Source organism: Lepisosteus oculatus, chromosome 14 (assembly GCF_040954835.1).
Source record: "Lepisosteus oculatus isolate fLepOcu1 chromosome 14, fLepOcu1.hap2, whole genome shotgun sequence".
Lineage (NCBI taxonomy): Eukaryota > Metazoa > Chordata > Actinopteri > Semionotiformes > Lepisosteidae > Lepisosteus > Lepisosteus oculatus.
The window spans coordinates 47,083,407-47,110,816 of NC_090709.1; the positions used below are offsets into that span (position 1 = coordinate 47,083,407).

The 27,410-nt window shown below is 42.0% G+C and overlaps 4 non-coding genes across 4 annotated transcripts; all 4 read right to left on the bottom strand.

Annotated features, from left to right (window-relative positions):
* Positions 1–4,451: 4,451 nt before the first annotated feature.
* On the bottom strand, positions 4,452–4,545 carry trnai-uau (transfer RNA isoleucine (anticodon UAU)). Its single transcript has 2 exons — positions 4,508–4,545; positions 4,452–4,487 (listed from the first exon to the last, which is right to left on the bottom strand). It is a non-coding gene; the product is annotated as a tRNA-Ile (tRNA).
* A 4,241-nt stretch (positions 4,546–8,786) lies between these two features.
* On the bottom strand, positions 8,787–8,858 carry trnat-cgu (transfer RNA threonine (anticodon CGU)). Its single transcript has one exon. It is a non-coding gene; the product is annotated as a tRNA-Thr (tRNA).
* A 2,431-nt stretch (positions 8,859–11,289) lies between these two features.
* On the bottom strand, positions 11,290–11,362 carry trnak-uuu (transfer RNA lysine (anticodon UUU)). Its single transcript has one exon. It is a non-coding gene; the product is annotated as a tRNA-Lys (tRNA).
* A 1,090-nt stretch (positions 11,363–12,452) lies between these two features.
* On the bottom strand, positions 12,453–12,524 carry trnaa-cgc (transfer RNA alanine (anticodon CGC)). The gene has a single exon. It is a non-coding gene; the product is annotated as a tRNA-Ala (tRNA).
* Positions 12,525–27,410: the final 14,886 nt, after the last annotated feature.

Here is a 27,410-nt window from a genome sequence, read left to right on the forward strand (position 1 = left end):
TAAGCACAAGGCACACTGTGGATAAATAAATGTATTAATTTAAAAAAAGAAATACTGAGAAGGTCAGAGGAACAATAATTGTTGTATTTATTTGCTCAGGTAGTTTTATAAGTTTAACTTTCAGTAAAGTTCTGTTAAAAATAAAACTGGTCATTAGTTGGCGTCTTTTGTAATGATTTAGCAATAGTGACATGTCGGCTTGTTCGACTGGAATGTTAAACAAAATTAATACAGTAGCGTCCTGTCTCAAGTGTACAGCTGCAGTTCTCGTTTGTTTCGTGACTAATTGCAATTGCATTAGTCTGTGTAAAAAAAGACTTCTGCAGCTCCAGTGGTGCGATCGAACTCATGCTGAGATTGAGTTCAAGCCTCACCTGGAGCAGTGTGGCCTATATTTTCAACTATTTAAACTAACTGACCAGTTTAGGTCCTGTTAAGTATTTGCTGGAGATCAGGTCTAAATTAACATGAAAGGAACAAGTAAAGGTTTGTTCCTTGTCAGACCTGAAGAAGGCTCCAAAGCTCAAACATTGTTTGCTTCTCTTTTCAGCATGGAATAAAATTTTACTTGTTCCTATGCAGTCCACACATGCTGACACAGCTCCCTACTTAAATTACCATCAGCAATGGACCTCCAGCAGACCTATACACAAATATATGAGAGAGGTCTACTGAAACGAGAGGAGCACGATGGAGTACCGAAGACTTGAAAAAGCACTCACTTTTCTGTGTTTTTGTTGTTACCCAGATTTGTTTTTAATGTTCTTTTTCTCTTTGTTTTGAAGTTGTTCTGTTTTTTTTTTCTTTTTTGTAGGTGTTAGACTACTACAGGGATTTACCTAGGTTCTATTAAGACTTCTTTTATCAAAACATATTTTATTAATAAAAGCGTGATTTCTTAATAATCAACTTTAATGTTATCTTTATTAGTAGCTGTATTACAGGTAATGCATGCACAGCCTTTATTATGCTATAGTGAATTTTCAGGTATCCCATGGAGGGAAGAGAACTGAAATTAAGGAAATACTTATTTAAAGGGGTCTTAAAGTCTTAAAAGTGTTCTGTCACATCTGGGTGTTAATTGAATAGATTTGTTGTATTATTTCATATGATTTGACTCTACACTTGTGTTTCTCAGGAGACAGCAGTAATATTGGGGATTTGCGGGTACAGATAATAAATTATACTATACAAGTGTAGAGGTTTGATGGGTTTACTGAGACAATTATTAATTGTAGCAGTAATCACGAGGTTGTTCGTTGTGGTTTTTAGAAAATCAATCGTCAGAACAACTAACAACGCACACACGGGTTCAATACACGAGATACATTTATTCATATAAATTGTGCACCAAACATATACTAGTCTGCCTGGATACGAGCAGCAGACCTTACTGTGAGGGTTATCAATATACAAAGTATATAATCTCGAAGAGATGCAAACACAAAGAGATACACAACAGAGAATATATGTCAATATATATCGTTCGGTTACCAAATCGCTAATCAGTGTTATTACCCACTGTTACTCTAAACTCGGAAGTAAATACATTACTCATGAATTAAATTGATAACAACTTGTGTTGAGGTACAATTGAATTCTCAAGACGCAATGTAGAACATGGGGTTTACTTATCCACTGTGTATGGATTTGGAATTTCCCAACACAAACACCAAACCAGCTGACAGGCTCTGTTGCAGCCTCAGTCCCAGCGGTTGTCCAATGGGCGTTGTCCCGGCGTCCTCTGGCTACTGGCCAACCAGTCGAGGTGCAGCTCGGAGTAGGACGGGCGGAGGAATCTGACTGCGGCGCGCAGGGCAGTCGTTGCTCCGAGGGGATCTACCAGCAGTCCGGCTGGCTGGTAGAAAGTCTCTATGCACTATGCACTCTATGCAGTGTGACGGCTAGTCCTCACAAGTCACTCTTTTGCCCAGGAAGAAGCTGGTTCGTTCCCGGTCCAGCGCTGCTTCTGAATAAGCTATTCAGGTTGTCGACGAGGGTCCAACTGTGGGCTGCCGTTGATCAAGCGGAGCGTTCACGTTGGTAGAATTCTGAGTACGTACAGGATCCTCGGCCCCGCGCTTAGAACAAAGTCCAAGTCCCTTTGCAGACAACAGCCTTTGTCACGTGATTGTCTCTGAGGATGCGCGAAAATGGCCAAGGAGAGCCCTGATCTGAGCTTGCGCTCCCTTTTTGACCAAGACACAGATGTGTTCTGATTGGTTGAGAGTTTGGCGGGCATTGGAGACCCACATGGTGTTACCACACCCTGCCAGTCTCTAATTGGTTGATCAAGGTGAGATACGAGTCACATACTCCTGACACTTAGGAATGCAGTCCAGATGTCCATTTGGCACTCCCTAGACAGATAGGCGCCAATGGATGACCATTGATCATGATAGCCAGGCTTATCTAAGTGCATCCCCGTTTGGGAGCTGTCCCTTATCAAAAGAAAACATCTTAAATCAGCCTGCATGAATACTTTCTCTGTGGCTGAACCACAGAGATGGAGAGTGAGATGGGGCCTCATTAAGGAAAGTACAGCAACGCTTAATTCTGTCTTATTACCAAGCATTGCTGCTACAACTGCTTAAATTCAAACTAAACAGGACTATGGGAATGAGATTTGATTTCGAACTGGGTTTTAAATAAATAGGACCGCTGCACTACATTGTGCTTTATGTAAGACAAAAGGTGGGCTTCCTGTGTTTTCGATAACTCAGTTGTAAGAGCGGAGGAATATAGTGGAAACAGCTGGGAACTCTTTGTTCTCTGGTTTGAATTTGGCTGGAAGAAAGCTGTTTTTTATGTTCTTTAATCAAAAAGTGAAAATTTGTCGTTCACTTAGTTGTCTTATTTTCTAGGCTTGTAGACTCCTCACTCTTCCTAAAAGAAAGTGCTGCAGATAAAGATACAGTAGTTGTCGGAAGTTTGTTCAGTGGTAGAGCACATACAGGCTGTATGTGGTTGTTTTCAATCGCCGGCGTCTCCACTCTGGATTTCTTCCTAAGCGCGATATCTTTCCTTACTTGTGTGTGAATTTCAGCGCGACACATAAACCCCTTTGTCTGTTTTATAAAGATTATATTTTAAATCAGTTAAAACAAAAAAGTACCTATTACATACACGTAGAAAACACATGTATCTAATTTGAAAATTTGGGCAATGTATTACTAGTAGTGGAGCTGAGCTCACAGAAGAGCAGTTGATATTGTTAAACCACGTATTATTTTTAAATGACGCTACTAAGCACTGGCACGGTGTTAGTGCAGTCCTACCCAAGCTTTCTATCGACTGGATGAGTCTCCTGTTCCATCTCCAATTCTTTCCGCACATTTCGCCTGTTTCACCACCATTATGATTAGACTATAGCCACTAATACGAGAATACTGTTCTGAAAGACTGTCTTAAATAATAATGTTGAAAAGGGTAATGATAAGAGTTTTTTTTCATTAAGGTAACCATACATTTGCCTGTATAGTACAACTTATTATCTGTATCCGCAAATCCCCAATATTAATGCTGTCTCCTGAGAAACACAAGTGTAGAGTCAAATAATATTACAACAAATCTATTCAATTAACACCCCTATGTGACAGAACACATTTAAGACTTACACCCCTTTTAAATATGTATTTCCTTCATTTCAGTTCTCTCCCCGGGATATCTGAAAATTCATTATAGTATAATAAAGTCTGTGCATGCATTACCTGTAATACAGCTACTAATAAAGATAACATTAAAGTTGATTATTAAGATATTACACTTTTATTAATAAAATAAGTATTGATAAAATTCCTTGTGAATAATTGTAGTGTCTGGAAAGCAATTGTTCATTACTTAATGACGATATTATTTCCACTACATTCAGGACAGTTCCAATGTAATCTATTGTTCCACTTCATCTGCTTAGTCTCCTACTTTAGTAACATCTAATGGGGAGCAGCTGTTATTTTAGGTTTGTTGCAATTGAGAACAGGTTTGCTACAGAGCTGCTGACAAATTTCAGCAGCCAGTTTGTTGCAACTGACCCGTTGTAGCTACCAATCAGAAAAAAAACCAAACGCAACAACTTCAAAAGAAAAAGAACATTAAAAACAAATCTGGGGAACAACATAAACACAGAATCTAATGCGAGAGCTTTATCAAGTCTTCAGTGCTCCTCTTGTCTCAGTAGACCTCTCTCATATATTTATGTACAGGTCAACTGGAGGTACACAGCTGATAGAAATTTAAGTAGGGAGCTGCATCACAGCATGCGTGGGCTGCAAATGGAAAAGTATAGGTTTATTCCATGCTGAAAATAGAAGTAAACACAACGTTTCAGCTGTGGAGCCTTCTTCGATTGTGACTCGAAATAAATCTTTACTTGTTCGTTTGATGTTAATTTATCTCCATCAAATACCTAACACTATCTAAACTCGAAAGTTGCTCTCAGTAGCTAAGGACACTGCTCCAGGTGAGGCTTGAACTCACAACCTCGGCATGACTCCGCTGTGCACTGCTGTATAAGTACCGCGCGCTGACCGATTGCGCCACTGGAGCTGTGCAAGTCGTGCTCCTCATACAGACTGACGCTGCAGAAACACAGGGTGAAAACGGTTTCGGTTCTGGATCCATCTATACATGGGGAACACTAAAATAGCAAGGAAAATACAAGAAAAGAAACTGAAAGAATTGTGCTAACAGCAAAGGGGAACCGAGGGAGGTGGTCAGACAAGTAAATCAGCCTGGCAGATTATTTGTATCGACATTTTTTGAGTCAATCAGCAAACAGATTTCTCTTCATGTGCCTTAAACTGTGCAGTTTGTATCTTCGCTGTAGATAGGTTTCTTCAGAAGTCCAGTAAACTGACAATAATGGAGAACTAGCTGACGCACCCCGTCGTGAAGACCCTCTGTAAGGTGATTACACGTTTCAATTTCAAGTCGCCTCCTTTACACTCAATTGCAGCCCCGAAACTGAGAGAAAGCATGAGAAATGGCTTCAGTTTCAATGTGAAAGTGCAGTACAGGCTCGATGGCTTCACATCTCCCATCAATCACATAAAATTGCAGTAAAGCGATCTAAATATGACTCTTAAGTACTTGGAAAGATGATTATTTTGAGCGTGCCTCCAAGGGTCTGCTACGAGGCTGAAGTTACAGTAGCTTCTTATTCACCAGCTTCTTATGCGTGTTTTTCGTTCCACCTTAAATGGTGCTGCTGTGATGTTATGTCGCCTTTCGCCTGTAGATGGCTCTCTTCGATCAGTACTAATCCGGCTGGAATACTGTAGACATCTTCACTGAAAAGGAATTTCCAAATAAATAGCGACTGTCCAAATTATATTTTTGTATGGAATATATTTCAGAAAATCGCAAACCAATTTTAAAAACTCACCACAACACGGACTTACACTGGGAAAAGGTAACTGCACTTTCTGCTTATTGCTACGGCCTTCCCCCCGATTATGAAAATGTCTCACAGTTCTGACACCGCCGTGTGAAAGACAATGTAACAGACTATCAAAATCCTGAAGTACAAGAAATTTTAATGCACCAGTTTTTTAAATATGACCCTCTGATCCTGGCATGTCAGTATACATTTCGAAAAAGTATGGCACCAATCGCACGAATTGCAATGGCACAAATTGTTGAGAATATCACTGACCTTGCCGATATTTGCAGGGGATACGAATGTTTTGCACATGTTGAACTACAACACGTAAAAATTGAGCTTCTTAGTCAATATCATTGGGAATGTCCAATAATGACGAACATCAGTAACTTCAAGGAAACTTTGACTCGCACATGGAGTTTTATCTTCAAATGGAGGGTGGGAGAATTTATTTGTACTCTCGTTGCTCATTAGCTAAACTATTTTAAAAATATGACACAGATTTGTTCGAGAAACTTGTAACCGCCTTAAAGAGAGTCTTCTTGAAGATGTGCACCAGCTAGCTCTCCACTGTCAATTGACAGGACTTTAGGAGAAACTGTTCTCATACAACCAACATACAAATTACACATCTTAAGGAACATGAAGAGAAATCCGTGTACTAAATAACATAAAATTGTCATTGCAAATTATCACCAAGCTGTTTCATGTGTCTGACCACCTCTTTCCTACTTTGCAGCGAGCACAAATCTTTATGTTTCTTCATCGCAATTTTACTGTCTCTTTCCCCCATGTGGAGATAGATCCACAGCTGAAACTTTAGGTCAGTTCCTGTTACTCTGTCCGATTGAAAGAGCTGTATTAAAGGCACTCCCATCTCTGCAGGAAAGTTATTGCTGCTCTCAACACAATATACTGCAGCCAAATATAGCGATACTGTCACTGCCTGTGGGCCACGTGTTCCTGCTGGCAGTCTATTATGTCATGTTCATCCACACCCAGAAACATTACTTCATCGCTATTTTACTGTCCCCCATGTGGAGATGGATCCACAGCCGAAACTTTAGGTCAGTTCCTGTTACTCTGTCCGATTGAAAGAGCTGTATTAAAGGCACTCCCATCTCTGCAGGAAAGTTAATGCTGCTCTCAACACAATATACTGCAGCCAAATATAGCGAAACTGTCACTGCCTGTGGGCCACGTGTTCCTGCTGTCAGTCTATAATGTCATGTTCATCCACACCCAGAAACATTACTGCTGGAGCACAAGAGTTATATAGGCGCAGTCCATAGAGCAAGAATCTCTTAATCTCAGAACTGTGGGTTCAGCCCCCACATTGGGTCCCTCTGTGTCAATTTCATCCCCCCAATCCTCCTAGCATGACCTGATGGCGTAACAGTGATACCCAGTACCCAGCGTAATTCAGCTTTCTTTCCACTTGATTCAGATTTTGATCTGAAATCATCAGCCGAACAAGAGTTTGTCTAAATCGAGGGAGATCTGCTCACAAGCAAGTATTAAACACTTCAGCATTTTCTGTTCGAATACCACACTTTGTCAAAACACTGCCGTTTCTTAAGCTAATAAGTAAGGGTTTTTGAGCACGCATTGTATTGTTAATGCTTATATTAAAAAAGCATAAATTCACATAGTGGAATTTGGACTGAACAAAGTAGTCCAGCCCTTTTACAACATTACATACCCACTGATTAAAGCTTTAAACTACAGTAGCAGGAGTAACAATAATGGCAACAACATGTTTGGAGCTCGGCATTTTATTTATTCTGCGGAAACGTATCGGAATGAACTGCCCGAGATAAAAGAGTAATTGCGGCTTCAGATCCTTTTTACAGAGCTTTGCGTTGTTCTGTTCATGCTGACTACACGCATTACATTTGTCATTTACTGCAAGCGTTGCTTTTCCAGGTTTTTCTGAAATTCCTCGCATTTGAGCCAGCACTAAAATATTTCATTCCCGTCGCTGAATACATCGTGGAAACGGTATTTGGAACGGAATGCTGTCACTCATGAAACCTCTTTGTTATTCGGCTCTGAAGTTTGAAAATGAAAATAAAACGGGGGTCACTTCATAGGCTTGAAAGAAGTCCAAGCAGCATAAAAACCCGCGAATTCTCACAAAGGCTGCACCTTTCTTCTGCTGCTGTTATAAATCAGCCTTAAACATTTGAATACATACCTTACTGCTGCTAATCACATTCACGTGTTTACGAAGCTTTTTTCTGTCCGTTATGTTTTTGCTAAGCAGTTTCTCCGTTTTCCTCGTACTGTGATTGTCAGCGAGCACAACGAGACTGAAACAGTGTAAAGGCAGGTAAAAAAAAGACAGGGTAAAACGCCTGATTGTCGGGAGTGGGATTTGAACCCGTGCCTCTATTTGGAGATCGAAACACAAAGCTTAAAAGACACTAAGCTGTGAATTTGCTGTTTTAAACCGCTTGACTATCCTGAAAAAAATGGTACTGATTGCACCAGTCGCATCCGATTTTCCGTAACTTTAGAACGATTGATACGACTGGACGAACACAATTTATGGCGTTTAGCATGACATGGAAAACGGTACCGGAGCATTCGGGTCCGGACTACCAGACTCAGAAACAGTTTTTACCCCCGCACTATCAAACTATTAAACTCCCAGCCTCTCTCACTCTCTCCTCACCTCTCACCTGTGATCTGAACCTCACAGTGCCTTCTTTCTTACCAAAAACCCAAACACACATTGAAAATCTACCTCTACCATACATGTCAAAAGCTCACTCCCCATCATTTCTATCCTTTTATTTCATTCTTTTGATGCATGTTTTTGCACATAACCTGTTACCTTTTTGTTGTTTTTTACACTGCCTGTTGTTGTTTTTTGCACATCGGCTGTTGTCTTTCTTTTGTTATACAATTGTATTGATGTTGTGTTTTTTTCTTTGTACTACTTATGTCCGAGAGCTAGCTAAATAGCATTTCGTTATACCATATACCTGTGTATGAGTATAATGACAATAAACTTGGACTTGAACTTGAACTTGACATAGTCTTGCAGGCAGTATATTATTTTATCGTTTACTCGTATAAAAAAACACGGTCTTCTCGTTCCTAAGTCAGATTTTTAGTGCTTTCAAACGTTACTTCCAACCTGGACTGACGGCTCACCAGATCTGTTTGTGATCAGACCATGAAGTCGGGGGCTGTACCAAGCACACGTTCCTGCCCAATGCTGAGGCGACCATTCGGAAGATGGGTGTAAAGAGAGATAAGCTTTGTCGACTAAAAAACAAGGCAGGATATGGAAGAATACTTATCACTGGCGAAAGTTATGTTCTCTTACTATTGAGATCCCTACATTGCGAGTTTTTTTAAGACTTTGAAACTAAAGGAAAGCGGTGACAAATGAAACAGGCACGGGTGGGGCTTGAACCCACGCTCTTTGGTTTACGAGACCGACGCCTTACCACTTGGCCACCGCGCCTTCGAGTAAGCATGGGAATAAGGTTGTTCAAATTATTTTTTTCTGAATCTGGTTTACATCGCCAAATGTAAACCGGAGGCAGCAACAACAATAAAAGGGATACTTGTCCTTAAACTCGGACGTGATGTTCTGCAGACATGTGCACAATGTCCTGTTTTCTTGCAGTGTAGACATTTTGCTGTTCACGCTCCGCATTCATCTGCTTTGTGCGTTATTAGTCCGCACCTGTAACATGTAATGTCAGCCGTCCCCTGTTCTTCTATATCTCTAGCATGACTGCGTCCGGCTGCTCGGCTTTTGTTTGTAAAGTTTGAGCGAGCGCCCCGTTCAGTGTCACTTTGTCACTGTGGTCAGAAAGCATTCTTGATTCTGCTTGAGCTGCTTCATGAATTCTAGCGACTGTAAGAGCTCTTTTTAAAGTCAGCCCTTCTTCCTGCAGCAATGTATAGTCTCTTATGTGCACATTTTTCCACAAGTTGATCTCTTAACATGTCAGTTTCCAATACTCCAAAGTCACAAGATTTAGCCAGTTCTCTTAGTGCAGTCACAAAAGCATCAACAGATTCGTCCTGAGACTAAGTTCTCTGCCTAAATTTATGCCGTTCCAAAACCACATTTCTCCGCGGTGTAAAGGAAGCGTCTAAGGCAGCTACAGTCTTTTTCTCCAGGGAGGTTGGCGAAAATCCGCTGCACGGAAGCCCCGATACAGTGCAGTAATGTAGCACGTCTCAAGGCATCCTGAGCTTCTGTAGATCCACCGGCTATTTAAAAAAACTCTGTACGACTCCATCCATATCTTGTATTCCGTATACAAATCCGGAGCTCCGAGGTTCAGTAGAAGCGGTGGAAAAAGCCGGGCATAAGCAAAGCTTCTCGGCGCGGCTGCCATATCTTCCATGGCGCAAGTTAAACGAAAAGTCCGAAAATTCAAAAGTTCGTTTCTACCAGCAAGAGAACTAAAATCTGCAGTGTTCTGCTCGCTTTGAGTCCGTCAAGCACTCATCTCTGGTCACCATAATGTTGTGTATCTAAATTTAGAGAAGTTTTTATATTATTTTAACTATTTTGTTAACTACACAGATCACGCCCTTACACTATATCCCTGCCTTCTACTCTCGTTCTGTTGTCTCGCGATGTCTACTCACTATACTACATTTAGCAGGACTTCTTGTTGCAGTTGAGCTCAAAGCTGGAGATGATCTCCATATTCTACCGCAGTAACTAGTCCGAAACGTAGTACACAGTACACACTTTTTAAGTGAAGTCAGGTTGTTAAAAAATTAAACCAGCGCCCTGTCACAGAAACGTACCCCAGTCTCCCGCGCAACAAGCGTGGGTACTCAGCACTATACTAACGAGGAGCACTTGTCCGCAGCTGAGCGTCAGCTCTGTTTACTGTCAGCAGTCATTTCCTCATTTCCAAAGACTTTTTCACCTGCTCTCAGCTTTTAAAGACGGTCATAAACGCTCAAGAAGTAATTCATGTCAGTTTGAAGTCTGTTTCTGTTGTCTCAGCTCTTGATAAAGAAAAGCCGTGCGTGGGAGACTCCCTCTCTGAAGAAGTTTGCCGTCAACCTGCGAGAGAGAAGAGCCATCAATCACCGAGGCAACCACTGAGACAGTTAACATTAAACACGTGAAATGCGAGATGTTGTGATTTTTTTCCCGCTTAAGGCTTCTATCGTTTCTTCTCTAAGGAGAAAGAACTCTTTATTAGCAGTTAGATTTTAACAAACGTCTCCAGGGTTAACTGCGACCTGAACACAACGCCTTAGACCAACAGCCATCTTACCTGTGGTACTTAGAGCAGCGCTCAATAAAAATGATCAGAACCTGAAAGCGCTTCTTATGCGGATCAGTATATTCCGATTCCACTGGTTCTGCAGAAGAAATAAGAAAAGCCGAACTCAAACCACTGTTTTGCCATTACGGGTACTCTGTCTGCAGCTGCTTTAAGATCTACTCACACCGTGTTGCCATTAAGGCTACCTAGTTAAAAAAAAAACTTATCGTCATCTTTTTGAACGTGATTATTAGACATCCGTTAAATCTCAACCGAGGTTTCTTGAGAGATCGTTCAGCGAGCGAGTATTAAAAAACTACGTCGCTTCCAACCTCTGCTCTCACTGTAAACTCAGACGTGATGTTCTGCAGATGTACAGTGTGCCTTTCCTCTTGTCGTATTCAAGAGTACTCACTGTGTGAGCTCCTCACTGCGTGTTCTGTACTCTACTGTGATTTAATTTAGATGATTACGTGGAGTAGAGTGACAAGATCTACTTGAACATTTTCAGTTTGTGAAATGAAACACTAAATACAGTACTGTAAATACAAGTAATGGACATTTAAAATAACCACAGTACAGCTAGAACAGTGAAAGATAAAAGACTATTTAGAATGACATTCACAATAGATTTAAGAACAGCACATCCGCCCGAACAGGGACTTGAACCCTGGGACCTCAGATTAAAAGGCTGATGCTTTACCGAATGAGCTATCCGGGCTCCGAAAGAAGGTCGACACTGTCGGGATCCTCGCAAGTCACGTGTCTCTTGTGCCGAGGAGCAGTCATACCTGACCCGTCTGGAATGACCACTGACAGACTTTAACCAGAATCGACGGCACCACTCCCAGTAGAATGAGTAAGAAATACAGCATGACATGGGTAGTTAAGGGGCTCCCACAATCCATCTTTCCTCACATTACTGATTTTTTTCAATAGCATTTTGACCTTTTTTCACATTCAGATTTTTTTCTCATTTAATAAAATCTTTTAATCAACAACATTAAAAAGAAAACAAATGGAACATTTTTTGGAACAATAATTAAAAAAAAATCTTTCAATGCCTTGGTTGTATATGTGTGCACACCCTTTATAAAGGGAGTTGCAACAGTGCTGAAATGTAAAGAGCATTTCTGTAGAGAAAACAGCATTTTTTCTGCCTTGATGTTAAGCTTAGGGAGCCTGTCTTTTAGAAATTCTATTTCTTCACACCCTGCACAGCCTCCCGACAGACTAACGAATATTTTTGGGAGAAATTGGCTCACACACCGGAAGACACTAACGTTTATTTACGTTAGAGTATGTGAATAACAGTTTAACCGAAAAAGTTTGTAATTGTGATTTTGTTAAAATTTAATAAATCGTCTATCATCAGTAAGTAATTATTAAGAAATTGTTTTATTTCATAAACTATAAGACAATTTAGAGAGTTTATAGGTCATAAACGTCGCTTATGTTCTTTTAACTCTAGCGTTCAGGATCCAAACCCAGGTGCGGACGGTTGTGTTTCTTGAATCTCTTGTAATCATCAAAAGTCGATGTGTAGTCCTTGAGTACTTTCTCGAGTTGTGCCATGGATATTTTATACGATCAATACTTGTCATGCTCTTTTGCATTTTCCTTAACTAAATTAGTTCAAATAATTTAGGATTTAACAGAACTAAATGAGGTACATTTAAAACAGCAGCGCAACTCTGCAGCACGTCGAGTGAGCCTGCATTTAATTGTGTAAACCTGGCTCTCTCTGAACACGAGCAAAGAGTTCTCACTCAACAGAAGATTGCAATGTGAGTACTGTAATATAAAGCACCTGGAGATGCCAGGGATTGAACCCGGGACCTCATACATGCGAAGCATGCGCTCTACCACTGAGCTACATCCCCGATGAAAAAATTAATGGAACAGACTTAGAGATGTGCAAATGCTCACTGATCACACCACTCACGAAGAATGCCTGCAGTTTCCCACTTTCGCGTTTCTTCTACTACAGAGTAAATTCAAAGGAATGAAAAAATAAGGAAGGAAAAATAATCGCATCGAAGCTTCAAGAGGCTGGGCACAAATTAATCTGTTATTTTTGCATCCAAAACGGTGGTTGATTCCCATACGGGGGAGTGCTTTTTTTCTACCTCCTTACTCGACTGTCCTTCAATTCTATTTTATTTGAAACCTATTTGCATCTTTTAAGTGCTCTTGATAAAACTATGCATAGAAAAAACAGCAGTACTGATGATTTAACGTAAAAGGGTGAAACAACGCCCCAACCACAGGAATGGTAACAGGAAGGATCGTGTTCTTATTTAATATGTCCTTTTGAGATGTCTTGTCAATGCACACAGGCGGTAGAGCTGAATAATTTACTTTTAGTTCTTTCTATACCAGGAAGAAAGGAGCAGACTTTAACTTTAAGAGGAAAAAATGACACCTTGTCAAAGCTAATATTTATTAAAATGACATCACAACAAAAGAGTGGAGCCTTGAGTGAATAAAGCCTTGAGTGGAGCCTTGAGCTTTCATTGGATGTCTGTGTCTCCATAACTTTGTAGGTGAGAGAGAGGATTGTGATAATTTGCAGGTGCTTCTCGGGAGTGCGTTGGTGGTACAGGCGCCTTCCAAATAATTGAGTCAGTTTTTTAATCCCAGCCAGTGCAAACCCAAATCTTTTCAAGATAATCTGTGGTCCGCTAACACATCTTTTGAAACACTACAACAGGTAACACCCCGTGTGAAACATCATGAGCATCTATTAAACCTCTCTACCTACCCGTTCCTCACAGAGACATGACGAGGGTCTAAAGGGACATTTTGAGCCATAGAAACATTTTAGCATTCCGTACTTTCCTGTGCAGTCAGGCCAGTTCCACTTTAACTGCGCCCGACAACGGAGGTCGTTTTGAAAACTACGAGAGTAAAGGAAGAGTAAAGGATTGGAAGCTAGGGAGTTTCAGGTCTGTGTTTTTATTATAGGTTCTCAAATCTGAATACCTTTTCAAGAAGTATTTCAGAATCCCAGTCAAATCCAGTACGAATGCTGCATAGATCTGCATTGTACAATTAGTATACTGTTTGTCCGTTGAATCAAACACGCCTTATGAAGCATTTCTAAAACAGGAGAGATTGTTAGGGAATGCGTCTTCCTGTAAAAATAAAATGACTTCAAGGGCACTATAAGCAGAGGTGCTCTACAGAAGAACTATAGCCAGAGATGCCAAAGAGGTCGAGATTTCACCACGTGAGAGAAAGCATCTCAGAAAACGAAGTTGCGGTCATTTCCACGCCTCATAAAACCACTAGGTCAAACAACAAGAGCCGAAGAGCCGCTGTTGAGAGTAACACGGCCGAGCGCTCTAAGGAGCTGGCTTAAACCTCCAGCCTCTTCAGGAGCAATCTGTTGGAGTCACACTGCTACAGTGTATCTCCTTGTTAAGTATCCCTTTTATTGTTGTTGCTACCTCCAGGCGATGTAAACCAGATTCAGAAAAAAAATAATTTGAACAACATTATTCCCACTTTTTTTCGAAGGTGCGGTGGCCAAGTGGTAAGGCGTCAGTCTCGTAAATCGACGATCGTTTTATCAAACCCCACCCGTGCCTATTTCGAAGTCTTCAAAAAAACTTGCAATGTAGGATTCTCAATAGTAAGAGAACATTACTATCGCCAGTGATTAGTATCCGTGCATATCCTGCCTTGTTTTTTAGTCGACAAAGCTTGTCTCTCTTCACACCCATCTTCTGAATGATCGCCTCAGCATTGGGAAGGAACGTGCGCTTGTTATAGCCCCTGACTCCATGGTCTGATCACAAACAGATCTGGTGAGCTGTCAGTCCAGGTTGGAAGTAACGTTCGAAAGCACTAAAAATCTGACTTAGGAACGAGAAGACCGTGTTTTTTTAAACGAGTAAACGATAAAATAATATACTGCCTGCAAGACTATGTCAAGTTCAAGTTCAAGTTTATTGTCATTATACTCATACACAGGTATAAGGTATAACGAAATGCTATTTAGCTAGCTCTCGGACATAAGTAGTACAAAGAAAAAAACACAACAACAATACAATTGTATATCACAAGAAAGACAGAGACAACAGCCGATGTGCAAAAAACAACAACAGGCAGTGTGCAAAACAACAAAAAGGTAACAGGTTATGTGCAAAAACACGCATCAAAAGAATGAAATAAAGGGATAGAAATGATGGGGAGTGAGCTTTTGACATGTATGGTAGAGGTCGATTTTCAATGTGTGTTTGGGTTTTTGGTAAGAAAGAAGCAATCAGCACACATTTTTTTTCAGGATAGTCGAGCAGTTTAAAACAGCAAATTCACAGCTTCGTGTCTTTTACGCTTTGTGTTTCACTCTCCAAATAGACGCACGGGTTCAAATCCCACTCCCGACAATCAGGCGTTTTACCCTGTCTTTTTTACTTGCCTTTACACTGTTTCAGTCTTGTTGTGCTCGCTGACAATCACAGTACGAGGAAAACGGAGAAACTGCTTAGCAAAAACATAACGGACAGAAAAAAGCTTCGTAAACACGTGAATGTGAGTAGCAGCAGTAAGGTATGCATTCAAATGTTTAAGGCAGATTTATAAAAGCAGCAGAAGAAAGGTGCAGCCTTTGTGAGAATTCGCGGGTTTTTATGCTGCTTGGACTTCTTACAAGCCTATGAAGTGACCCCCGTTTTATTTTCATTTTCAAACTTCAGAACCGAATAACAAAAATGTTTCATGTGTGACAGCATTCCGTTGCAAATACCGTTTCCACGATGTATTCAGCGACGGGAATGAAATGTTTTAGTGCTGGCTCAAATGCGAGGAATTTCAGAAAAACCTGGAAAAGCAACGCCTGCAGTAAATGACAAATCTAAAGCGTGTAGTCAGCATGAACAGAACAACGCAATGCTCTGTAAAAACGATCTGAAGCCGCAATTACTCTTTTATCTCGGGCAGTTCATTCCGATACGATGTTTCCGCAGAATAAATGAAATGCCGAACTCCAAACATGTTGTTGTCATTATTGTTACTCCTGCTGCTGTAGTTTTAAGCTTTAATCAGTGGGTATGTAATGTTGTAAAGGGGCTGGACTACTGTGTTCAGTCCAAATTCCACTATGTGAATTTATGCTTTTTTAATATAAGCATTAACAATACAATGCGTGCTCAAAAACCGTTACTTATTAGTTTAAGAAGCGGCAGTGTTTTGACAAACTGTGGTATTCGAACAGTAAATGCTGAAGTGTTTAATACTCGCTTGTGAGCAGATCTCCCTCGATTTAGACAAACTCTTGTTCGGCCGATGATTTCAGATCAAAATTTAAATCAAGTGGAAAGAAAGCTGAATTACGCTGGGTACTGGGTATCACTGTTACGCCATCAGGTCATGCTAGGAGGATTGGGGGGATGAAATTGACACAGAGGGACCCAATGTGGGGGCTGAACCCACAGTTCTGAGATTAAGAGATTCTTGCTCTATGGACTGCGCCTATATAACTCTTGTGCTCCAGCAGTAATGTTTCTGGGTGTGGATGAACATGACATAATAGACTGACAGCAGGAACACGTGGCCCACAGGCAGTGACAGTATCGCTATATTTGGTTGCAGTATATTGTGTTGAGAGCAGCAATAACTTTCCTGCAGAGAGTTTGGAGTGCCTTTAATAAAGCTCTTTCAATCAGACAGAATAACAGGAACTGACCTAAAGTTTCGGCTGTGGATCCATCTCCACATGGGGGAAAGAGACAGTAAAATAGCGATGAAGAAACAGAAAGATTTGTGCTCGCTGCAAAGTAGGAAAGAGGTGGTCAGACACATAAAACAGCTTGGTGATAATTTGCAGCGACAGTTTTATGTTATTTAGTACATGGATTTCTCTTCATGTTCCTTAAGATGTGTAATTTGTATGTTGGTTGTATGAGAACAGTTTCTTCTCAAGTCTTGTCAATTGACAGTGGAGAGCTAGCTGGTGCACATCTTCAAGAAGACTCTCTTTAAGGCAATTACAATTTTCTCGAACAAATCTGTGTCATATATTTTTTAAATAGTTTAGCTAATGAGCAATTCATGCAATTCGTGCCATACTTTTTCGAAATGTATTCTGACATGCCAGGATCAGAGGGTCATATTTAAAGAAACTGGTGCATTAAAATTTATTGTACTTCAGGATTTTGATAGTCTGTTACATTGTCTTTCACACGGCGGTGTCAGAACTGTGAGACATTTTCATAATCGGGGGGAAGGCCGTAGCAATAAGCAGAAAGTGCAGTCACCTTTTCCCAGTGTAAGTCCGTGTTGTGGTGAGTTTTTAAAATTGGTTTGCGATTTTCTGAAATATATTCCATACAAAAATATAATTTGGACAGTCGCTATTTGGATATTCCCTTTCAGTGAAGATGTCTACAGTATTCCAGCCGGATTAGTACTGATTGAAGAGAGCCATCTACAGGCGATAGGTGACATAACATCACAGCAGCACCATTTAAGGTGGAACGAAAAACACGCATAAGAAGCTGGTGAATAAGAAGCTACTGTAACTTCAGCCTCGTAGCAGACCCTGGGAGGCACGCTCAAAATAATCATCTTTCCCAGTACTTCAGAGTCATATTTAGATCGCTTTACTGCAATTTTATTTGATTGATGGGAGATGTGAAGCCATCGAGCCTGTACTGCGCTTTCACATTGAAATTGAAGCCATTTCTCCTGCTTTCTCTCAGTGTCCGGGCTGCAATTGCGTGTAAAGGAGGCGACTTGAAAATGAAACGTGTAATCACCTTACAGAGGGTCTTCACGACGGGGTGCGTCAGCTAGTTCTCCATTATTGTCAGTTTACTGGACTTCTGAAGAAACCTATCTACAACGAAGATACAAACTGCACAGTTTAAGGCACATGAAGAGAAATCTGTTTGCTGATTGACTCAAAAAATGTCGATACAAATAATCTGCCAGGCTGATTTACTTGTTCGACCACCTCCCTCAGTTCCCCTTTGCTGTTAGCACAATTCTTTCAGTTTCTTTTCTTGTATTTTCCTTGCTATTTTAGTGTTCCCCATGTATAGATGGATCCAGAACCGAAACCGTTTTCACCCTGTGTTTTTGCAGCGTCAGTCTGTATGAGGAGCACGACTTGCACAGCTTCAGTGGCGCAATCGGTCAGCGCGCGGTACTTATACAGCAGTGCACAGCGGAGTCATGCCGCGGTTGTGAGTTCAAGCCTCACCTAGTGTCTTTAGCTACTGAAAGCAACTGTTAAGTTTAGATACTATCAGGAATCTGATGGAGATAAATTAACATCAAACGAAGAAGTAAAGGTTTACTTCGAGTCACAATCAAAGAAGGCTCCACAGCTGAAACGTTGTGTTTACTTCTATTTTCAGCATGGAATAAACCTATACTTTTCCATTTGCAGCCCACGCATGCTGTGATGCAGCTCCCTACTTAAATTACTATCAGCTGTGTACCTCCAGTTGACCTGTACACAAATATATGAGAGAGGTCTACTGAGACAAGAGGAGCACTTAAGATTTGATAAAGCTCTCGCATTAGATTCTGTGTTTATGTTGTTCCCCAGATTTGTTTTTAATGTTCTTTCTCTTTTGAAGTTGTTGCGTTTGTTTTTTTTTCTGATTGGTAGCTACAACGGGTCAGTTGCAACAAACTGGCTGCTGAAATTTGTCAGCAGCTCTGTAGCAAACCTGTTCTCAATTGCAACAAACCTAAAATAACAGCTGCTCCCCATTAGATGTTACTAAAGTAGGAGACTAAGCAGACGAAGTGGAAGAATAGATTACATTGGAACTGTCCTGAATGTAGTGGAAATAATATCGTCATTAAGTAATGAACAATTGCTTTCCAGACACTACAATTATTCACAAGGAATTTTATCAATACATATTTTATAAATAAAAGTGTAATATCTTAATAATGAAGTTTAATGTTATCTATATCAGTAGCTGTATTACAGGTAATGCATGCACAGACTTTATTATACTATAATGAATTTTCAGGTATCCCGGGGAGAGAACTGAAATGAAGGAAATACATATTTAAAAGGGGTGTAAGTCTTAAATGTGTTCTGTCACATAGGGGTGTTAATTGAATAGATTTGTTGTAATATTATTTGACTCTACACTTGTGTTTCTCAGGAGACAGCATTAATATTGGGGATTTGCGGATACAGATAATAAGTTGTACTATACAGGCAAATGTATGGTTACCTTAATGAAAAAAAACTCTTATCATTACCCTTTTCAACATTATTATTTAAGACAGTCTTTCAGAACAGTATTCTCGTATTAGTGGCTATAGTCTAATGATAATGGTGGTGAAACAGGCGAAATGTGCGGAAAGAATTGGAGATGGAACAGGAGACTCATCCAGTTGATAGAAAGCTTGGGTAGGACTGCACAAACACTGTGCCAGTGCTTAGTAGCATCATTTAAAAATAATACGTGGTTTAACAATATCAACTGCTCTTCTGTGAGCTCAGCTCCACTACTAGTAATACATTGCCCACATTTTCAAATTAGATACATGTGTTTTCTACGTGTATGTAATTGGTACTTTTTTGTTTTAACTGATTTAAAATATAATCTTTATAAAACAGACAAAGGGTTTATGTGTCGGGCTGAAATTCACACACAAGTAAGGAAAGATATCGCGCCCAGGAAGAAATCCAGAGTGGAGACGCCGGCGATTGAAAACAACCACATACAGCTTGTATGTGCTCTACAACTGAACGAAACTTCCGACAACTACTGTATCTTTATCTGCAGCACTTTCTTTTAGGAAGAGTGAGGAGTTTACAAGCCTAGAAAATAAGACAACTAAGTGAACGACAAATTTTCACTTTTTGATTAAAGAACATAAAAAACAGCTTTCTTCCAGCCAAATTCAAACCAGAGAACAAAGAGTTCCCAGCTGTTTCCACTATATTCCTCCGCTCTTATAACTGAGTTATCGAAAACACAGGAAGCCCACCTTTTGTCTTACATAAAGCACAATGTAGTGCAGCGGTCCTATTTATTTAAAACCCAGTTCGAAATCAAATCTCATTCCCATAGTCCTGTTTAGTTTGAATTTAAGCAGTTGTAGCAGCAATGCTTGGTAATAAGACAGAATTAAGCGTTGCTGTGCTTTCCTTAATGAGGCCCCATCTCACTCTCCATCTCTGTGGTGCAGCCACAGAGAAAGTATTCATGCAGGCTGATTTAAGATGTTTTCTTTTGATAAGGGACAGCTCCCAAATGGGGATGCACTTAGATAAGCCTGGCTATCATGATCAATGGTCATCCATTGGCGCCTATCTGTCTAGGGAGTGCCAAATGGACATCTGGACTGCATTCCTAAGTGTCAGGAGTAAGTGACTCGTATCTCACCTTGATCAACCAATCAGAGACTGGCAGGGTGTGGTAACACCATGTGGGTCTCCAATGCCCGCCAAACTCTCAACCAATCAGAACACATCTGTGTCTTGCTCAAAAAGGGAGCGCAAGCTCAGATCAGGGCTCTCCTTGGCCATTTTCGCGCATCCTCAGAGACAATCACGTGACAAAGGCTGTTGTCTGCAAAGGGACTTGGACTTTGTTCTAAGCGCGGGGCCGAGGATCCCGTACGTACTCAGAATTCTACCAATGTGAATGCTCCGCTTGATCAACGGCAACCCACAGTTGGACCCTCGTCGACAACCTGAATAGCTTATTCAGAAGCAGCGCTGGACCGGGAACAAATCAGCTTCTTCCTGGGCAAAAGAGTGACTTGTGAGGACTAGCCGTCACACTGCATAGAGTGCATAGTGCATAGAGACTTTCTACTAGCCAGCCGGACTGCTGGTAGATCCCCTCGGAGCAACGACTGCCCTGCGCGCCGCAGTCAGATTCCTCCGCCCGTCCTACTCCAAGCTGCACCTCGACTGGTTGGCCGGTAGCCAGAGGACGCCGGGACAACGCCCATTGGACAACCGCTGGGACCGAGGCTGCAACAGAGCCTGTCAGCTGGTTTGGTGTTCGTGCCGGGAAATTCCAAATCAATACACAGTGGATAAGTAAACCCCATGTTCTACATTGCGTCTCGAGAATTCAATTGTACCTCAACACAAGTTGTTATCAATTTAATTCATGAGTAATGTATTTACTTCCGAGTTTAGAGTAACAGTGGGTAATAACACTGATTAGCGATTTGGTAACCGAACGATATATATTGACATATATTCTCTGTTGTGTATCTCATTGTGTTGGCATCTCTTCGAGATTATATACTTTGTATATTGATAACCCTCACAGTAAGGTCTGCTGCTCATATCCAGGCAGACTAGTATATGTTTGGTGCACAATTTATATGAATAAATGTATCTCGTGTATTGAACCCGTGTGTGTGCGTTGTTAGTTGTTCTGACGATTGATTTTCTAAAAACCACAACGAACAACCTCGTGATTACTGCTACAATTAATAATTGTCTCAGTAAACCCATCAAACCTCTACACTTGTATAGTATAATTTATTATCTGTACCCGCAAATCCCCAATATTACTGCTGTCTCCTGAGAAACACAAGTGTAGAGTCAAATCATATGAAATAATACAACAAATCTATTCAATTAACACCCAGATGTGACAGAACACTTTTAAGACTTTAAGACCCCTTTAAATAAGTATTTCCTTAATTTCAGTTCTCTTCCCTCCATGGGATACCTGAAAATTCACTATAGCATAATAAAAGCTGTGCATGCATTACCTGTAATACAGCTACTAATAAAGATAACATTAAAGTTGATTATTAAGAAATCACGCTTTTATTAATAAAATATGTTTTGATAAAAGAAGTCTTAATAGAACCTAGGTAAATCCCTGTAGTAGTCTAACACCTACAAAAAAGAAAAAAAAAACAGAACAACTTCAAAACAAAGAGAAAAAGAACATTAAAAACAAATCTGGGTAACAACAAAAACACAGAAAAGTGAGTGCTTTTTCAAGTCTTCGGTACTCCATCGTGCTCCTCTCGTTTCAGTAGACCTCTCTCTTATATTTGTGTATTGGTCAGCTGGAGGTCCATTGCTGATGGTAATTTAAGTAGGGAGCTGTGTCAGCATGTGTGGACTGCATAGGAACAAGTAAAATTTTATTCCATGCTGAAAAGAGAAGCAAACAACGTTTGAGCTTTGGAGCCTTCTTCAGGTCTGACAAGGAACAAACCTTTACTTGTTCCTTTCATGTTAATTTAGACCTGATCTCCAGCAGATACTTAACAGGACCTAAACTGGTCAGTTAGTTTAAATATTTGAAGATATAGGCCACACTGCTCCAGGTGAGGCTTGAACTCAATCTCAGCATGAGTTCGATCGCACCACTGGAGCTGCAGAAGTCTTTTTTTACACAGACTAATGCAATTGCAAGTAGTCACGAAACAAATGAGAACTGTAGCTGTACACTTGAGACAGGATGCTACTGTATTAATTTTGTTTAACACTCCAGTCGAACAAGCCGACATGTCACTATTGCTAAATCGTTACAAAAGACGCCAACTAATGACCAGTTTTATTTTTAACAGAACTTTACTGAAAGTTAAACTTATAAAACTACCTGAGCAAATAAATACAACAATTATTGTTCCTCTGACCTTCTCAGTATTTCTTTTTTTAAATTAATACATTTATTTATCCACAGTGTGCCTTGTGCTTACTTTTCTGAACTCTCTCTCCTGTGTCAGTAGGAGCTTACATTTCAAGTTAAGTTCTTTAATCAGTTCCAATATCTTCCTTTCAAAGTAGGGAAGAGCAAGCTGGCATGTTGTTTTGCCTGTGGTTATTCTTTATGACTATATCTTCTGACACCTGTGCACAATCCTACAACATTACAAGAGAAGCACTATAACAGGAGTCATAAAAAGACAAGAAGCCACTTTGAACAATCTCTCGGAATTGTAAAAAAACTAACGCTTTGCTTGGCTGTCATTTGGTTTGTATACCAGTCCATCAAGAGCCAGCACCATCATCATCAGGTCATGTGCAGTCCTACACAACCTTGCGATTGACTGGGATGAGCTACCTTTTCCATCTCCATGGCATGCAGCACACTCTGGCTGTTTCAACACAGTCATTATTGGACCACAGTGCACTGTCTCTTCTGTCCTGTGGCTATCATAATCACTTTTAAGAAGCCAAGTTTTTTTCTTTAACATGTGCTTGGGTGCCACCCATTTCCTTATTATCCCTGCTTTCCACTGATAACCACAAATACAGAGACCCATCACAATAAAATACTTAGCAAATCTATTCAGTTGACTCCCAAATTTTATAGAACATATTAAAAGCTCCCACTCCATTTATATAACCATTTGCTCTGTTCTGTTCTCTTCACTTCCTAGCATATCTTAAAGCTCACAGCTACTAGTAATGATTGACATTAAACATAAATAGCAAATGACACTTCTGTAAATACACACATTAATAAACTTCATTATTAATAAATATGGTATGAGTGTAAAGCAATTTTAATTAATATTCCAATACATTTCCAAGCAACGGATTATTTCCACTATATTTGTGAGCCTTCTAATGCAATCCTGCATTACACTGAGTACGGTGCTAAGCCATATGAAGACAGTTTAAATTAGTCCGCTACATTAGTTACTCTGGAGTGCTGCAGTTGTTACTTTGTGTTCATTGCAATTGAGAACAGGTTAAGTTCGGCACTGCGGACTAAGCACAGCAGCAAAGTTTGTTGCAATTGGACTTAAGGTGGAGCACAAGTTTAGACGGCATCTGCGTTCTAAGCACGGGTTGAACTCCTGTTAGTATGCTACTTTCAGTTCGATGCAATTGACCCATAGAGTTTGCCCTAATAAGGTCTGAATGAAGCTTAAGCAGAGCCAACCCATTGCCTTTATAACTTCCATTAATCTCCACCCATCTTCCCTCGCTCACTTTTGATCTTTCTAAGACAAGCATTTAACTGGAGTTCAGCCCAATGATACTGCTGAGAACCAGAGAAAAAATATAAATATATATTGTAACGCCCTCGCCTGGTGGTGAGGAGGAAGCGCCCCTAGGCGTGCATAGTACCGCTGGGCATGCTGGGAGTTGTAGCCGGGGAGAGTCTGAGGGTCAGCACGGTGACCAGCGGCTGACCCTACCTGTGTAAATAATGTTCTAGTAGTTCTAGTGCCCTGTGTAGTCTTATAAGTGTATAGCGTGTTGTTAAGTAATTACCACCCTAAAGATGTGTACGTGTTCTGTCAGTCTCCTCATGTGCATGTATATGCTGTGTTTGGTTTTGTGGTTGTTAAAGAATAAAGCTATTGCTTGGTTTGTTAAATGCATCTCCACTGGTCCTTTGTTCTGAGAAAAACCTGTAAATGCTACATTGGTGTCAGAAGCGGGCAGGATGGAAAAATCTTGGCAGACATTAGCCGATTCTGTCAAGTGCTGTCTGACTCTAAAAGAGACAGAACCCATCGGCAGCGCACATACAGTGCCTTGCGAAAGTATTTGGCCCCCTTGAACTTTTCAACCTTTTGCCACATTTCAGGCTTCAAACATAAAGATATAAATTTTTTATTTTATGTGAAGAATCACCAACAAGTGGGCACAATTGTGAAGTGTAACGAAATCTATTGGATTTTTGAAACTTTTTTAACTAATAAAAAAATGAAAAGTGGGGCGTTATTATTATTCGGCCCCTTTACTTTCAGTGCAGCAAACTCACTCCAGAAGTTCAGCGAGGATCTCTGAATGATCCAATGTTGTCCTAAATGACTGATGGTGATAAATAGAATCCACCTGTGTGTAATCAAGTCTCTATATAAATGCACCTGCTCTGTGATAGTCTCAAGGTTCTGTTGAAAGCGCAGAGAGCATCATGAAGACCAAGGAACACACCAGGCAGGTCCGTAATACTGTTGTGAAGAAGTTTAAAGCCGGATTTGGATACAAAAAGATTTCCCAAGCTTCAAACATCCCAAGGAGCACTGTGCAAGCGATCATCTTGAAATGGAAGGAGTATCAGACCACTGCAAATCTACCAAGACCTGGCCGTCCCTCTAAACTTTCAGCTCAGACAAGGAGAAGACTGATCAGAGATGCAGCCAAGAGGCCCATGATCACTCTGGATGAACTGCAGAGAACTACAGCTGAGGTGGGAGAGTCTGTCCATAGGACAACAATCAGTCTTACACTGCACAAATCTGGCCTTTATGGAAGAGTGGCAAGAAGAAAGCCATTTCTCAAAGATATCCATAAAAAGTCTCGTCTAAAGTTTGCCACAAGCCACCTGGGAGACACCCCAAACATGTGGAAGAAGGTGCTCTGGTCAGATGAAACCAAAATCGAACTTTTTGGCCACAATGCAAAACGATATGTTTGGCGTAAAAGCAACACAGCTCATCACCCTCAACACACCATCCCCACTGTCAAACATGGTGGTGGCAGCATCATGGTTTGGGCCTGCTTTTCTTCAGCAGGGACAGGGAAGATGGTTAAAATTGAGGGGAAGATGGATGCAGCCAAATACAGGACCATTCTGGATGAAAACCTGTTGGAGTCTGCAAAAGACCTGAAACTGGGACGGAGATTTATCTTCCAACAAGACAATGATCCCAAACATACAGCAAAATCTACAAAGGAATGGTTCACAAATAAACGTATCCAGGTGTTTGAATGGCCAAGTCAAAGTCCAGACCTGAATCCAATCGAGAATCTGTGGAAAGAGCTGAAAACTGCTGTTCACAAACGCTCTCCATCCAACCTCACTGAGCTCGAGCTGTTTTGCAAGGAAGAATGGGCAAGAATTTCAGTCTCTCGATGTGCAAAACTGATAAAGACATACCCCAAGCGACTTGCAGCTGTAATCGCAGCAAAAGGTGGCTCTACAAAGTATTAACGCAAGGGGGCCAAATAATTTTGCACGCCCCACTTTTCATTTTTTTATTAGTTAAAAAAGTTTCAAAAATCCAATAGATTTTGTTCCACTTCACAATTGTGTCCCACTTGTTGGTGATTCTTCACATAAAATAAAAAATTTATATCTTTATGTTTGAAGCCTGAAATGTGGCAAAAGGTTGAAAAGTTCAAGTGGGGCCAAATAATTTCGCAAGGCACTGTAGGGAGCCTGAGCAACTCCTGGGTGCGACAGGTGGCCACAGCCCTTACCAGGGCTATCCAGTAGTGGTCCTGCCGGTAGAATTGGGGCGACTGCCTGCTACTCCCGCCCAGTGGATGCCCCAAAGAGAAGATACCCTCCCTGCCGGAGCTGACCAGCGATTCCCACACCGACGGAGGAGTCCAGCAAGGGGGAAGAGAAGCCAGCCCGTGCAGCAACCCCCGCGGAACAGCCCCGCACGCTGTTTTGCGACCGCAGCGGGAAGAGGCGACACTGAGCCCGGTTCTGCTGGGCACCCAAACCTCTCACTCCGCGATCAGTGTCGGGAAACGGGAACGGGTCGGCTCAGCGCGGGGACGGCCGCCCTTGAACACCTCAACCCCCTCTCCGGAGAGCGCTGTGAAGACCGGCACCCCTCACACCACTGTGGGGCGAGTCGGCTATAGCCTGTACCTCCAGTGCCGAATCGAATCGAGGAACAACCCTGCCTGGCCCTGCTCGACACGGGTTCATCGGTAACCCTACTCCGGCCGGGCATCCTCCCCGACACCGAGGGCACCAACCCCCCAGGATGAGAGGCCTCCAGCCTGCGGCTAAGGACTGTGATGAGACAGCTCGCCGCAGTGCGGGGGAAACAGGTGCTTGCCTTTCGTCTAGGTGCAGCGATGGTGCGCCACCCCTGCTACCTCGCACCCATCCAGGAAGACTGCATTCTGGGGCTGGACCTACTGCAGCGAGTGGGGGCCAGTTTGGACTTGGGCAGGCAGGAGTTGGTGTGGCAGGGGGAGCAACTTCACCTGGTGGAGGGCAGGCCCGGCGAAGGCTGAGGGACGCGGGCTTGCCGGAGCCGGGGGAAAAAGAGTCAGTGGCGGCGGTGGCAGACCGGGCCTGTGAGCCGGGGAGCGAGCGTGCCGGATCCTGCCCCCGAGTCGGCCGGGGGGCCAGACAAGGCGGCGGCGGTTGCGTGGAAGCGAGGCGCGGCGTTGAGGACCTCTACCAAAACGACATCGAGACTGGTGATTAAGTGATTAAGCCCTCCGCGAGCCCTCGGCGCCAGCTGTACTGGTCCAAAAAAAAGAAGGCTCGTGGAGGTTCTGTGTAAACTACCGCAAGCTGAACGAGGTCACCTGGAAGGATTCCTACCCCCTGACGAGGATAGACGATGCCAAGGACTACATCACCTGGTCGACCTGGTTCAGCTCCCTTGACCTCCGCTGTGGCTACTGGCAGGTACCACTCGCTCGAAGCCTCTGTGGCAGTTTACTGCCTTTGGCCTGTGCAATGCCCCGGCGACTTTCAAGAGGCTGATGGAGAGGGTGCTGGCATCGGTCCCGTGGAACCAGTGTGTGCTGTATCTGGACGATCTGCTGGTTCATGCCCAGGGTTTCGACCAGGCCTTGACGAACCTCCAGGCGGTGCTGGCCTGCATACGCCGTGCTGGCCTGAGGCTCAATCCCCGCGAGTGTGAGCTCCTGAGGCAGGAGGTAACCTTCCTGGGACATGTTGTTGGACTGTGAGGGGTGGCTACAGACCCAGGTAAGGTCGCCTAAATGAGGGGTTGGCCGACCCCCCGCACTGTCGCGGAGCTGCGCAGCTTTCTGGGGTTGGCTTTGTATTACCGGAGGTTTGTCCGGGACTTTGCCAGCATCGCTCCCCCGTTGCACCGCCTCACCGATAAGGGCCGCC